The 12279-nt window shown below is 43.7% G+C and overlaps 1 non-coding gene across 1 annotated transcript; it reads left to right on the top strand.

Moving 5' to 3' along the window:
- Positions 1-559: 559 nt before the first annotated feature.
- On the top strand, positions 560-697 carry LOC114810495. The gene has a single exon (XR_003758194.1). It is a non-coding gene; the product is annotated as a small nucleolar RNA SNORA7 (small nucleolar RNA).
- The last annotated feature ends 11582 nt before the right edge of the window (positions 698-12279 follow it).

Genomic DNA, 12279 nt, shown 5'->3' with positions numbered 1-12279 from the left:
GATGACACTGTGCTGCAATATCAACACTATGCTGTGACCACTTTGGCCGTAATTGGGAACTGCGCAGAGAAAAGCACAGGCCTGGGAGTCAGAAGGACCTGGGTTCTAATTCCAGCTCCGCCACTTGTCTGCTCCGTGACCTTGGCCAAGTCACTTGACTTCTCTGGGCCTCAGTTACCTCATCTATTACTGTTAGCCACAGTCTCTGGTCCTCAGTTACCTCATCTATAACTGTGAGCCCAGGGACTGTGGCAACCTGATTAACCTGTATCTACCCCAGTGCCTAGTACGAGTGCCTGGCACCTAGAAAAGGCTTAACAAATCCATAAAAAAAGAATACTTTGTGTATATTCCAGCTTGTCTACTTTCTCCTTACACTTTTTACAATGAGAAAATGCCTATTATGTGCAAAACACTGAACTAAGTACTCGGGAGGGAACAGTACAAGAGTTTTTGTTTTTCAAATGGATTTTGTTAAGTGTTTACTATGTCCCAGCCACGGGCTCTAAGTCCTGAGGAAGATACAAGATTTTAATTTAAATTATGGTATTTGTTAAGCCACCTCTCAGGGTCACAGCTGGAGAGTTTCCAGTACTCTACCTGTCTTAATTACGGGAGGAAGAATCAAGCAGAGGCCTATCCATTCCATTCCTAGTTTGGCCAGTGGCTAGCAAGTGGCAGGCAATCTGCTACAAGTCAAAACTCACCTGTTCCGGGCGGCAGCGGCAGGAGAGAGAGGCAAGGGTGGAGACTCGCATTTACCGTGCAGAAGGCGGCAATAGTAAATCGCTTCCGTATTTTTACCAAGAAAATTCCCTGGATCCACTACCAGAATGATTGCAGATGGAGGTGGGGTGTTCTGGGAGAGATGTGTCTGTGGCATCACTATGGGTCAGACATGACTCGACAGCATAAGACAACAACAATTTGTTAAGTGATTACTGTGAGCCAGGCACCATACCATGTGCTGGGAGAAAATGAGAAAATGACTAGCAGGAAAGAGGGAATACAAGTAGCACTCTGCAGTCTAAATAAATAAAATAGATGTTGGTATTTGTTAAGTGCTTACTATATGCAGAGCACTTTTCTAAGCGCTGGGGTAGATACAAGGTAATCGGGTTGTCTCACGTGAGGCTCACAGTTAATCCCCATTTTACAGATGGGGGAACTGAGGCACAGAGAAGTGAAGTGTCTTGCCCATAGTCACACAGCTGACAAGTGGCAGAGTTGGGATTCGAACCCATCACCTCTGACTCCCAAGCCCAGGCTTTTTCCACTGAGCCACGCTGCTTCTCTGCAGCGTCTACTAGTCTACTAGCAGTCACGACAGTCGACACTATCATCATCAGGTTCAGAACGTTGCACGGGTCACTGAGGGATTTTACAAAAGTAGACGAGTCAATTAGTCAATCAATGACATTTATTGAGCACTTTGTGCAGACCACTGTACTAAGTGCTTAAAAGAATACAATATAAGAGAGTTGGTAGACGTGATCCCAAGCAATTAGTTCAGTGCTCTGCATACAGTAAGCTCGCAATAAATAAGACTGAATGAATGAATGATCCCATCCACCTGAATATCAAATACAAACTCCTCACCATCAGCTTTAAAGCAGTCAATCCCCTTGCCCCCTCCTACCTCACCTCACTACTCTCGTCCTACAGCCCAGCCCGCACACTTCGCTCCTCTAATGCCAACCTTCTCATTCTACCTCCATCTCCCTCTATTCATTCATTCAATCGTATTTATTGAGGGCTTACTGTGTGCAGAACACTGTACTAAGCGCTACCTCTCTGCCAACCTCTCACCCTTGTCCTGCCTCTAACCTGCAACGCCCTCCCTCCTCATAACTAACAGATAATGACTCTCCCCACCTTCAAAGCCTTATTGAAGGCGCATCTCCTGCAAGAGGCCTTCCCTGATTACTTCCTCTTTTGCTTTTCTTCAGCTCTTTTCTATGTAGCCTCGACTTGCTCCCTTTATTCACCAACAACACCCTGGGCCTCACGGCACATATGTACATAGCTGTAATTTATTTATGTTAATGTCTGCCTCCTTCTCTAGACTGTAAACTCAATGACAGTAGGGAATGTTTCTGTTATAATGTTTTATTGTACTCTCCCAAGCGCTTAGTACAGTGCTCTGCACACTGTAAGCACTCAAGAAATATGATTGATTGTTTGATCCCTACCCCCAAGTACCTTACAGTAGCTTATAAGCATTAAAATAAATTATAGATAGGGGAATTGGAAGAGTATTGGGAACGTGACCTGGTGGAAAGAGCACGGGCCAGGGACTCAGAAGGATCTGGGTTCTAATCCCTGCTCCACCACTTGTTTGCTGTATGACTTTGGGGAAGTCACTTTACTTCTCTGTGCCTCAATTACCTCATCTGTAAAATGGAGATTAAGACTGTGAGCCCCACTGGGGACATGGATTCGGTCCAACCTGATTATTGCGTATCCACCCCAGTGCTTCGTACAGTGCCTGACACATAGTAAGTGCTTAACAAATACCGTGAAAAAAAGCCTTCTGAAGGCAGTGACATTTTCCCCCTCTAGGCCAAAAGCTCACTGGAGGCAGGGAATATGTCTAACGACTCTATTATATTTTACTTGCTCAAGGATTTAGTGGTCTGCACACAGTAAGTGCTCAATAACATTGATAATGTTAGAGACATATGTGCTGTGGGATTTGGGGGTGGGGTGAATATTAAGTGCTTAAGGAGCAGGGACCCCTCTCAGCGGTGGAGGGTGAGAGAGTGGAGACTCACATTTACTCTGAGGAAGGCGGCAATGGTAAATCGCTTCCATATTTTTACCAAGAAAACTTTATGGATGCACTACTAGAACAATTGCAGATGAAAAATGGAGCGTTCTGGGAGAGATGTGTCTGAGGTATCGCTCTGGGTGGGAAACAACTCGACGGTGTAAGACAAGACAAGGAGAAGGGAATATGTTCCTTTATTGTTGCACTGTACTCTCCCAAACGCTAAGTCCAGTGCTCGGCACTCAGTAGACTCTCAATAAATACGATCGAATGAATACAGATCCAAGTGCATAGGTGATGTAGAAGAGAGGGCAAACAGGGAAGATGGGGGCTTAGTCCAGGAAGCCCTCTTGGAGGGGATACAATTTAAATAGAGCTTCAAAGGAGGGGAAAGTGGTCTCAGCCTTCAAAGAAAGTACAGTCTGCTGGATTATTAACTTTTCCCTTGCTCTTCTTTTGGCTCCCATCTCCATCCTTCAGTCCACTCCATCACTCAGTCCTTCTCTCCAACCTACTTTCCATTCAGTTAATCACTGGTATTTATCAAGTGCTTACTGTGCGCAAAGCACTGTACTAAACACTTGAAAGAGTAGAGTACAACAGAGTTGGTAGACATGTTCCCTGCCCACCAGGAGACAGACATTAAATTAAATTACAGACATGTACATAAGTCCTGTGGGGCTGAGGGTGAGGTAAATATCAAGTGCTTGATTACTGTGTCAGCCTCCTTGTTGACCTCCCTGCTTCCTGTCTCACTCCACTCCAGGGCATACTTTACTCTGCTGCCTAGATTATTTCCTATAAAAATATTCAGACCATGTTTCCCTGCTCCTCAAGAAGCTCCAGTGGCTGCCCATCCACCTCCACATCAAATAAAAACTCCTCACCATTGGATTTAAAGCAGTCAAACACCTTGCCCCCTCCTACCTCACCTCACTGCTCTCCTATTACAACCCAGCCTGCACCCTTCACTCCTCTAATGCCAACCTTCTCACTCTACCTCAATCTCATGTTTCTCCCCATTGATCTCTCACCCATGTCCTGCCTCTGTCCTGGAATGCCCTCCCTCCTCATGATCGGGAGACAATTATTCTCCTTGCCTTCAAAGCCTTATTGAAAGCCCATCTCCTCCAAGAGGCCTTCCCTGACTAAACCCTCCTTTCCTCTTCTCCCACTCCCTTCTGCATCACCCTGACTTATCCCCTTTATTTATCCCCCTTCCAGCCCCACAGTACTTGTGTACATATCTCTAATTTATTTAGTTATAATAATGCTGCCCTCTAGACTGTAAGCTCATTGTGGGCAGGGAATGTGTCTGATAATTGTTATACTGTATTTTCTCAAGCGCTTAGTACAGTGCTGTGCACACAGCAGGTGCTCAATAGATTCGTTTGAAAGAATGAATGAATGAAGTGCTTAAAGGGTATGGATCCAGATGAATATGCAAGGAAGAACAGAGGGGGCTTTGAAGGTGGGGAGAGTGGTGGTCTGTCCTATGTGAAGAGGAAGGGAATTTGACATCACAGGGAGGATGTGGGGAAGGGGTCGGTGGCAAGATAGATGAGATTGAGGTCCAGTGAGTAAATTGGGGTAGGAGGAGGGAAGCGTTTGTCCTGGGTCATGGTAGGAAATCAGCAAGGTAAAATAGGAGGAGAGCTGATGGAGTCCTTTAAATCCAATACTAAGGTGTCACCAGTCCTTGTAATGGTTCATTTAGCTTGAACCCTAAAGGTTTTCTTAGCAGTGACCTCCGGAGCAACTTCCCCAAGTCAGTGCCAGGTCAGCACTTCCCAGGGCTTTCCTGACACTGAACACGTTGTAGATTCTTGTAAATCAAGTTTCCCATTCTGCACTCAACTTTACAGAGTGTTTGCGAAGCAGAGCACTCTGATTTTGCAATCTTCCCCTACCATCTACCACTTAAGCGTTTACCCCAAAATTGGCCCTGGAGATCTATGGAATTCAAATTTTCTAGTCCAGGCAGATGTTTTATTTAAGTACTTTCTATCCCGTTCCTCATAGTTTGTTTATAGCCTTTTTTGTGGATGCACTGACCCTGTAAATATGGATTTTTGTTAAGATATAAGGCAGTATAGAAGGATCAAAAGTAAATAGGGAATTAAAAAACAACATAGACTACAGCATACAAACAATTCTAATCAAAGCCAGGATAAAAATAAAAGAACAGTAAATAAAATCACTACAAAATGTGATCTCTCTAGATTTAATCCTAAACTAGGGTTTAAGTGATCTTGGAATTCCAGAAAAGTTTGCTTAGTAATGCCATTCAGAGTTGAACTAATTTTATCTCTGGCAATGGCCAGAGACCCTTTTTTAATTGGTATTTGTTAAGTGCTTACTGTGTGCCAGGTCCTGTACTAAGTGCTGGGCTAGATACAAGCTAATGGGGTTGGACACAGCCTAAACCTCACAGGGGGCTCACAGTCTTAATCCCCATTTTACAGTTGAGGTAACTGAGGCACAGAGAAGTGAAGTGACTTGCCCAAGGTCACATAGACAAATGGTAGAGCTGGGATTAGACCCAGGTCCTTCTGGCTCCCAAGCCTGGGCTCTATCCACTAGGCCATGCTGGTTCTTGGAGGAATAGTTGATGGTTACCTCCCTTAATAATGATTGTGGTATTTATTAAGTGTTTACTATATTCCAAGCACTGTACTAAGCACTGGAGTCGATTGAATGCGGTCAGACCAGAGGCAGACCAGACAGGTGACACAGCTGAGGAACTTTGGCTGTGGTATTCTGGGCGGTAGCATGGAGCTCCATTCAGGGCTCCAGACTTTCAGGGAATCAGCAACCAAGGAGATGATAATCATAATAATTGTGGCATTTGTTAAGCACTTATTATGTGGCCAGGCACTGTTTTAAGCTCTGGGGTGGATACAAGCAAATTGGGTTGGACACAGTCCCTGTCCACATAATAATAATTATGGTATTTGTTAAGTGCTTACTATGTGCCACTCACTGTACTAAGTGCTAGGGTTGATACAAGCAAATTAGGTTGGACATAGTCAATGTACCTTGTGGGGCTCAGTCTCAATCCCCATTTTACAGATGATGTAGCTGAGGCACAGAGAGTGAAGTGACATGTTCAAGCTCATAGAGCAGACAAGGGCCGGAGCAGGGATTAGAACCCACGACCTTCTGAGTCCCAGGCCTGTGCTCTATCCACTACGCCATGCTGATTCCCTAAAGAGATGGCTTGGTGGCAAGGCGAGTGAAGTTTATGTACATGTATGTAATAATAATAATGTTGGTATTTGTTAAGCGCTTACTTTGTGCCAAGCACTGTTCTAAGCGCTGGGGTAGACACAGGGGAATCGGGTTGTCCCACGTGAGGCTCACAGTTAATCCCCATTTTACAGATGAGGGAACTGAGGCCCAGAGAAGTTAAGTGCCTTGCCCACAGTCACACAGCTGCCAAGTGGCAGAGCCGGGATTCGAACTTATGACCTCTGACTCCCAAGCCCGTGCTCTTTCCACTGAGCCATGTATGTTTGTTTCAACGTGTCTTCCCCTTTCATGGAACTCCCTCCTCAAATCCGCCAAACCACATTCCTCCCTACCTTCCAAACCCTCTTAAAAATCCACATCCTCTAGGAAGTATTTTCTGGCTCATCCTCATCTCCCTGGTAAAGTCACCCCATCAGCCTTCCTTATCCCTTATGGGTATATTGGTTTCTTCACTATATTTATTGATTTACCTTTTAAAAAAAAACAGTTGTAGCTATATTTCTAGTCTTCCCACTGTATGTATACAATTTGTCTCTGCTTGTCTTTCCCACATTAGATTGTAAATGACAATAGTAATTGTGGTATTTGCTAAGGGCTTACTCTGTTCCAAGCACTGTACTGAGCGCTAGGGTAGATATAATCTAATCAGGTCCCACATGGAGAGAGAACACACACTGAATCCCCATTTATCAGATGAGGGAACTGAGGTACAGAGAAGTTAAGTGATTTCTCCAAGGTCACACAGCAGGTAAGTGGCAGAATGGGGATTAGAATCCAGGTTCTCTGATTCCCAATTTCGCGCTCTTTCCGCTAGGCTATGCCGCTTCTCTCCTTGAGCAGAGTGACTGTCTTCTATTTTTATTGGGTGATCCTATGGGTCTAGCATACAATATGTGGTTAAATACCAGTGATGGCGTACCAATGGTTGTCCATGTCCGCGACTGTGTCGGCAAGTGACATCTACCCCTGCCCGTTCCCATCCCCATCTCTCTCCTTTCTGTCCCCTTTCTTTGTCACTTGTTTCTTTTTCTGCCTCCCCTTCTCATTCCTCTTCATTCTTCCTCTCTCTCACTCTCTCTCACTCTTTCTCTCATGGTATTTGTTAAGCACTTACTAATGTGACAGGCAAAGTCCTAAACTCTGGAGTGGATACAAGGTAATCAGGTTGTATGTAGTCCATGTTCCACATGGGGCTCACAGGCTTAATTAATTAATTCATTCAGTAGTATTTATTGAGCACTTACTATGTGCAGAGCACTGTACTAAGCGCTTGGAATGTACAATTCGGCAACAGATAGAGACAATCCCTGCCCAATGACGGGCTCACAGTCTAAAAGGGGGAGACAGACAGCAAAGCAAAACCGAACACACAAAAAGAAGACAACAAACAAATAGTAAGTGCTTAATTCCCATTTTATGGATGAGGTAACGGAGGCACGGATAATTTAGTGACTTGCCCAAGGTTACACAGAAGACAAATGGTGGAGCTGGGATTAGGAGCCAGGCCCTTCTGACTCTCAGGCCCGTGTTCTATCCACTAGACCATGCTGCTTCTCTACCTCCCACATTCCTTTCCTTGTTCCTTCTCTCCCTTCCTCCCTCCACTGTTGCCTTGCTTTACTTAGGGCTTGGGAGTCAGAGGACACAGGTTCTAATCCCGGCTCCACCACTTGTCTGCTGTGTGACCCTGAGCAAGCCACTTAACTTCTCTGTGCCTCAGTTACCTCAACTGTAAAATGGGGATTAAGACTGTGAGCCCCACGTGGGACAATCTGATTACCTTGTATCTACTCCAGCGCTTAGAACAGTATTTGGCACATAATAAGCACTTAACAAATATGATAATTATTATTATTATTATTACTTCCTTCAAGCCTCACTGTCGTCCCCCCCCCCCATTCTGGTGTTGTGGAATCCGGTTTAGAAAAATTCAGTGTTTACCCTGTCCACTTTCTTTATGATTTTGTAGTTTTTAAGCATGCCTATTCTCAGTCTTCATCTTTCTAGACTAAAGACTTTTCAATACAGAAAGTCTCAGAGTTACGACATAATAGGTTCCTGAAAAATGCATCTAATCTGAACATAAATTGGAACCAATTTTCCCCGAGGAACAATGGTATAAAAGGGGATTGGTTCCTTATATCCAAGTTTTACCAGAATGACTCAGTATTGTGTGCTCAACTGATAAGAGGTGAGTAATATAGATAAATCTAACTTTTATATGGAGTCATAGAGGTTCCCCAGTAGGGTAGAAGTTGTACTAGTTGTAATAATCCAGTTGTAATAATCCAGCGATTAGAACAGTGCTTTGCACATAGTAAGTACTTAAATACCATCATTATTATTATTATTAATAGTATTTACGGAGTGTACACAGAGTCCAGTGTACTGATTAAATGCTTGAGAAAGTTTAACAGAAGCACAAGACACATTTCTGCCCACAGTGAGCTTGCATTCTAACAGGGGAGGCAGACATAACTCCAGATAATGAAATCAGAATAAACAGTTGAATGTAAAAGTGGATACTATATATAGCTGTATTTCTATCATATCAATACCACATATATCATTTAAAATCATTCTACTCACATTTCCCATTCCTCAAGCACCTCCAGTGGTTGCTCATTCACCTCTGCATCAAGGGGCAACTCCTCATAATTAGATTCAAGAGCCTCGATCAGCTTCCCCTACTAATCCTGGATCCTCTCCTTCTACAGCATGGCCCGCAACCTTCACCCCCCTAATGCCAACCTACTTATTGTGCTTGGTTCACATGTCTCCTGCTGCCAACCCTTTGCTCATGCCCAACCAATGTGTCATAAAGCTGACACAGTGTACATTTTGAAACATGGGTCCCATTCATTTGAACTCAAATGCCATCATTCATTCAATCATATTTATTAAGCGCTTACTGTATGCAGAGAACTGTAGTAAGCGCTTGGAAAGCATAATTTGGCAACAGAGACAATCCCTACCCAACATTGGGCTCACAGTCTAGAAGGGGGAGACAGACAACAAAACAAAACAAATAGAAGGCATCAACAGCATCAAAATAGATAAATAGAATTATAGATGTATACGCATTATCAATAAAATAAAGAGAATAATGAATATGTGCAAATATACACCAGTGCTGTGGGGCAGGGAAGGAGGTAGAGCAGAAGGAGGGAGTAGGGGGAATGGAGAGGGGAGGAGGAGCAGAGGACAAACGTGGGGGGGCTCAGTCTGGGAAGGCCTCCCGGAGGAGGTGAGCTCTCAGAAAGGGTTTGAAGGGGGAAAGTGAGCTATTTGGGTGGATGTGAAGAGGGAGGGCATTCCAGGCCAGAGGTAGGACGTGGGCCAGGTGTTGACGGCGGGACAGGTGGGAACGAGGCCCATTGAGGAGGTTAGTGGTGGCAGAGGAGCGGAGTGTGCAGGGTGAGCTGTAAGAGGAGCAAAGGGAGGTGAGGTAGGAGGGGCAAGGTGACAGAGAGCTTTGAAGCCAAGAATGAGGAGTTTTTGCTTCATACAAAGGTTGATAGGCAAGCACGGGAGATTTTTGAGAATGGGAGTGACATGCCCAGTGCGTTTCTATAGAAAGATAATCTGAACAGTAAAGTGAAGTATAAACTGAAGCAGGGAGAAACTGGAGGTTGGGAGATCATAAAGGATGCTGATGTAGTAATCCAGTTGGGATATGAAGGTAGATTGTATCAACAAGGTAGCCGTTTGGTTGGAGAGGAAAGGGCGGATCTTGGCAATGTTGTGAAGGTGAGACCGGCAGGTTTTGGTGACTGAGTGGATGTGTGGAGTGAATGAGAGAGCAGAGTCAAGGATGACACCGAGGTTGCGGGCTTGTGAGACAGGAAGGATCCATCGAAGACTTCCTGTATTTCGTCCTGTGGAAGTAGCTCAATCCCCTTGATCATCTTGGTGGCCTTTCTCTGATTGCGTTATGCTCATTCTAAAAATCAGGATACGCAGTATTCCTGGGGTGGGTGCTTCCATGGTGTTTTTTTTAATAGTTTTCAAATTATGCCTCGTGGGTTTTATTCTATCCATTCATCTGTTGCTGTTGCTGCAAGTTAGATTGATGATCAGTCACCAGTCACGCCAAGATATCTTTCTTGAGTCTTGACTGACAGCCTTAAGTTAAAAACCATATGCTACCAGACTCTAAAATGTAGGTCTTCCAAGCTCCTTCTTAAAAAAAAATACATCCCAGATCCTCTTATGCACAAATATCCTGAACACATGAAATTTCAAAGTTTAGGTGGCTAGAAGTGTGCCAAGGGACACATGCTATACAGAGAAAGATCAGGCCCCAAGTACATTGTTATTAAAGATCATTCATTCATTCAGTCAGTCATATTTATTGAGCACTTACTGTGTGCAGAGCACTATACTAAGCAGTTGGGAGAGCACAAAACATCAATAAACGAACACATTCCCTGGCCAAAATGAGCCAACAGTCTAGAAGGGAAGAGACAGACATTCGTAAGCGCTCAAATGAATGAATAATATATTCATTCAAACGATTGAATGAATAATATAAATAAATAAATTACAGATATGTAAAAAAGTGCAGTGGGGCTGGGAAGGGGGGAAGAATGAAGGGAGCAAGTCAGGGTGATGCAGAAGGGAGTGGGAGAAGAGGAAAGGGGAATGTAGTCAGGGAAGGCCTCTTGAGGAGATGTGCCCTCAGTAAGGCCCTGAAGGAGGGAAGAGTAATTTGCCTGACCGATTTGCGGAGGGAGGGCATTCCAGGACAGAGGCAGAACGTGAGTGAAAGGTCAATGGCGAGATAGACCAAATCGAGGCAGAGTGAGAAGGTTAGCATTAGAGGAGTGAAGTGTGCTGGTTGGGTTGTAGTAGGAATCTTGATTCTATTTATTGCTATTGTTCTTGTCTGTCCGTTTCCCCTGACTGTAAGCCTGTCAAAGGGCAGGGACTGTCTCTATCTTTTACCAATTTGTACATTCCAAGCGCTTAGTACAGTGCTCTGCACATAGTAAGTTCTCAATAAATACTATTGAATGAAAGGAATGAATAAATGAAATAATATGCCATTTAGCAAGAGAGGATGTAAGAAATCTGGGCATTGAGATTACAAAATTAGAGAGAAACAAGAAAGACTACAAGCTATAGTAGGTTTCCCCTAGGGAAAATGCACCTTGGTAAATCAGTTGCCTAACAAATAGGAAAAATCCTAAATATGCACAGTAAAAGTTTATGAGACAATAAGAACAGATGATTGTTTACAGTGCTATATGATAGAGCAAATGGCCAATAGCAACAAGACATATAAACCCATAAGCTTCTCCCATTCAATTGTAAACTCCATGAGGGCAGGAATCATGTTCTTCCTGTGTACTCCGTATATTATAGGGACTCAATAAGTATTTTCTAAACAAATACCATAGAAAACAAACAAAAAACAATATAAAAGGCCAGGCCTGGAAATTAAAAGGACCCGGTTTTTAATCCCGGCTCTGCCAATTTCCTGCTGTGTGACCTCGGGCAAGTCTACTTCTCTGTGCCTCAGTTTTCTCATCTGTAAAATGAGGATTTTTATCCTCTCCCTCCAACACCCCCCCGCCCTCTGCTCTTTCCCCTTCCCCTCCCCTCATCACTGTACATATTTGTATATATTATTTCTTACCCTATTTATTTTGTGAATGAGGTGTATATCTCCATGATTCTATTTATCTTGATGATGTTGTTTTGTTTGGTTCTGTTTTGCTTTGCTGTCTGTCCCCCCAGTTTAGACTGTGACCCCGTTATTGGACAGGGATTGTCTCTATCTGTTGCCAAATTGTACATTTCAAGTGCTTAGTACAGTGCTCTGCACATAGTAAGCGCTCAATAAATACTACTGAATGAATGAATGAATGTGAGACTGTGAGCCTCATATGGGACATGGACTGTGTCCAACCTTAACTTGTAACTACGCCAGCACTTAGTAGAGTGCCTGGCACATAGTAAGTGCTTAACAAATACCATAACAAAACAAAACAAAAAGATGAGACCAGTGAGAAATAGACTAAGCACACAGGGTACTAAGGAGCAAAATGAAGTGTTTAGTGTGATCCAGTTAGTGCATGGACTATTACTGGAATGGAATTATGATGAGTAAATTTTAAAGTAAACATCTGAATTCATTCAATTGTATTTACTGAGCACTTACTGTGTGCAGAGCTCTGTACTAAGTGCTGGGAAAGTACAATTCAGCAACAAATAGAGACAATCCCTACAGGCTCACCATCTAGACAATGGTT

The sequence above is a fragment of the Ornithorhynchus anatinus genome, chromosome 3 (genome assembly GCF_004115215.2).
Source record: "Ornithorhynchus anatinus isolate Pmale09 chromosome 3, mOrnAna1.pri.v4, whole genome shotgun sequence".
NCBI classification, from domain to species: domain Eukaryota; kingdom Metazoa; phylum Chordata; class Mammalia; order Monotremata; family Ornithorhynchidae; genus Ornithorhynchus; species Ornithorhynchus anatinus.
This window is presented reverse-complemented; position numbering and strand designations above follow the sequence as displayed.